We start from the raw sequence: 4229 nt of genomic DNA on the forward strand, positions 1-4229 counted from the left end.
TGTGATTTTCTGATTTTAAACACCAGATTTTACAAGTGAAGCATTTTAAAGAAATTATGACAAGCAATGAATTCTGAAGACCTTCAACTCTATTGGATTTCTATACGAGGTCTGCAAACTAGACAGACAGACAGACAGACAGACAGAGAGACAGACAGACAGACAGAGAGAGAGACAGACATACAGACAGATAGAGAGAGAGACAGACAGACAGAGAGAGAGAGAGAGAGACAGACAGACAGAGAGACAGACAGACAGACAGATAGAGAGAGAGAGAGACAGACAGACAGAGAGAGAGAGAGACAGACAGACAGACAGATAGAGAGAGAGAGAGAGACAGACAGAGAGAGAGAGAGACAGACAGACAGATAGATAGACAAATGTTAAGTACTTTAAAGAAGGTTATGCAGTTGCCGCAACAGGCTGAGAGACTGTGTCTGTATACATATACAGGACTGTCTCAGAAAATTAGAATATTGTGATAAAGTTCTTTATTTTCTGTAATGCAATTAAAAAAACAAAAATGTCATGCATTCTGGATTCATTACAAATCAACTGAAATATTGCAAGCCTTTTATTCTTTTAATATTGCTGATTATGGCTTACAGCTTAAGAAAACTCTAAAATCCTATCTCATAAAATTTGAATATTTCCTCAGACCAAGTAAAAAAAAAGATTTATAACAGCAAAACAAAATCAAACATTTGAAAATGTGTTTCCAGGTGTTTCGAGTTAATTAGACGATTCAAGTGATTTGTTTAATACCCTACTAGTATACTTTTTCATGATATTCTAATATTTAGAGATAGGATATTTGAGTTTTCTTAAGCTGTAAGCCATAATCAGCAATATTAAAAGAATAAAAGGCTTGCAATATTTCAGTTGATTTGTAATGAATCCAGAATGCATGACATTTTTGTTTTTTTAATTGCATTACAGAAAATAAAGAACTTTATCACAATATTCTAATTTTCTGAGACAGTCCTGTAGGTATATATATATATATAACTATATGTATACAGACACACATACACGCACACATACCTTTGAAATGGTTTGCCTTACATATTAGATTTTCCTCTATTAGCGATGTATGTTCCATGTTATATATTTACTGTTACATTGATTTACCTGCATCTGTTATTAGAGTCTGCTACCAAGAGACAATCTGCTTCCGACAGTTCAGTCTGCTTTGCCGTGTAAGCCCACCACACTCATCTCACCTGAGGATATTGTTTATTTACGGGTCTTCAAACTCACAAATGTTAAAGTGGAGATTGTACATATATAATAGAACAGACTAAAGAATAATAATGTTTTTTTTCTATCTAAGTTTTCATATGGCACTGAGGTTGTTACTTATTATTTGATTACAGTTTGCTCTGCTTAGTAGGCGGTTACTGCCACGTTTTAAATGTATAGAGAAGCTAAGTGAGACTTTCAAGTGTCTCCAGGCTTCCAGGAGGAAAAGACCCATTTATTTACATAGAAAATGTTAGTTGACTGCCAGTTTTGCACTTGACAGTCACTCTCATGACACTCTTCACACAACATTCCATTACCAGCAACGCTAATGGCCGTTTGAAGTTACAGATTTGACCTTGTGGCACAGAGTTAATTAACATTTAGCGATTTAAATCACTTCACTTCAGATTTTGGATTAATTCAACAACTACACTGCAGTAGTTGTAACGCATCAATGTGGATTATTCTCCATAGCAACAGCTTCTGAGACTCATGGGAACTGTGGTACGTAGAACGATTAGTCATACAAAATAGATAGAAAGCCAAAAGTATAAATTAAGTGGACATGTTTATAACCATATACAGCTATAAACCTTTAATATCATTTAATTTCCCAGATTGTTTTTGTTTTGAAGATAATTCAAGTTATCATCAAAATAACCTTCAGATTTAAAACATTCTGGAACATGCCTCCCTTCACAGATGTTTTAAAAGGTCTTCAGTTAATGTTGTGCACACAACATATTCAGATCTATTTCAGTGGTATATATGCATCCTTTTTGGTAGTCGACTCAGACTTTTGGACCCCAATGTAATTGTCTTCTTAATATATATAATATTATAGAGATTCATGGCAGTTAATTCCTGGAAAACTGACATGAGGTTTTAGTGTGAAAATGGTTCACAAAAGCTATCAGGTGCCTTAATGCGGACTTTATATAAGCAATGTAGAACATATTTTGTTCAATCATATCCAAGTTGCGAGAATTCAATACATTTTATATCTTTCTGATTTTGAATTTGTTTTGCATTGTATTTTTAAACACCATATATATATATATATATTAGGCGCCTTTTAGGCATGTGTATCACAAAACAGGCAGAACAAGAGATATATTTAATCGCTCAGCACCCCCCCCCCCCCCCAAATCCATTATGTAAGGACAAAGTCCGGGTATATTTATTTGCAAATTTCAAAGTGCATTAAGACAACAATATGAAGAGATAATACAGAAAACCACGTAGTAATATATGAAAAAGAGCTACTTATCATAGCTTAATAGTTTTTTACAAAAACAAATAGGTTTTTTTACATTAAAGTATGAAATCATATAGTGGGTACGGAAAGTATTCAGACTCCATTAAAATGTTCACTCTTTGTTTCATTGCAGCCATTTGCTAAAATCAAAAAAGTTCATTTTATTTCTCAGCACCCCATCTTGACAGAAAAAAACAGAAATGTAGAAATGTTTGCAAATTTATTAAAAAAGAAAAACTGATATATCACATGGTCATAAGTATTCAGACCCTTTGCTGTGACACTCCTATTTAACTCATGCTGTCCATTTCTTCTGATCCTCCTTAAGATGGGTCGACTCCTTCATTGGAGTCCAGCTGTGTTTAAATAAACTGATCGGACTTGATTAGGAAAGGCACACACCTGTCTATATAAGACCTTACAGCTCACAGTGCATGCCAGAGCACATGAGAATCATGAGGTCGAAGGAACTGCCCAAGGTTCAGTTTTTCTGTTTTAATAAATTTGCAACAATTTCTACATTTCTGTTTTTTTCTGTCAAGATGGGGTGCTGAGTGTACATTAATCAGAAATAAAAATTTGTTTTTGATTTTAGCAAATGGCTGCAATAAAACAAAGAATGAAACTTTAAGGGTCTTAATACTTTCTGTACCCACTGTAATCTTGAAAAATTAAATACATGTATGGACCTGGAAAAGAGCATATAATGTCAACTTTCACACCTGGATGATAAGTGTTGTAATGACACATACCATATTATAAATTATTGTTTAATTAAAGGAATACCTGAGTAAAGGCTGAAATCAGTTTTGCCTTGGGATGAATAATAAGGATGACTGGCAGGTATTGAGCCCTGGAAAACTGAGGTAGAAAAGATGGACATATGTATTCTAAATTTGGATCCAAACTGACATAAAAAGAGTTTTAAGTTTAACTTGGCCTTCATCACATATAAACACTCACATACAAAAGCAGTTTGTGTGTACCGTGTCTCCCTCCTCTCAAGCTTTGTACTAGAAAGCTTTTGCCAAAATAATATGGTAATTTTGTGGACATGCAAAAACATTTCATTTTTTAAATTCACATTATATAAATATGAGTTCACTATAAACATAACTGCACTAGAAGGGAACTTGATACTACAAAGACTCACTTGAAAGTTAATTAAAATGAAGTCCTGTCATGATGTATTCCTTCAAAACCCCATAATTATACATATGCCCTAAATACAGCTTCTATTGAGTTGACACGTTGACAGTTTAATCTGGATTTGTGACGTTAAAAAATAATTTTGCTTTGGACAATTCTAGTTTGCAGTGTGTGTTTGAGGTGGAGAAATCTGTTGTAAAAGCCTTCAATGCCATGTCTAAACCGCAATTAGTCACACCAAATATATCACTCCCCCGTTTGTTGCTTGTGGGGTGTGATGTTTTTGTAAGTGGACATTTTTGGTGCACATCCAGAGGTCCCCCTTGTGGCTAAATACCATGCTGTGTGTCAATGAGGTAACCCCATACAAATCTGCGTCAGACAATCACCAGCCAGTCAATCGAGAAACTCAACGATTGATCCCGCTCAGGCCATCAGAGCGTTTCTCCCTCAGCAGCATGGCAGACTCTCTGTGCAGGCCGGACCAACTCCCTCCTTTGGCTACTTCACAAACAGTTGAGGAGCGTGGCAAATGGGGCAGCAAAATGGAGTTCATTCTGTCTACGGCTGGTGCTAT

The sequence above is a fragment of the Pseudoliparis swirei genome, chromosome 18 (assembly GCF_029220125.1).
Source record: "Pseudoliparis swirei isolate HS2019 ecotype Mariana Trench chromosome 18, NWPU_hadal_v1, whole genome shotgun sequence".
Classification (NCBI taxonomy): domain Eukaryota; kingdom Metazoa; phylum Chordata; class Actinopteri; order Perciformes; family Liparidae; genus Pseudoliparis; species Pseudoliparis swirei.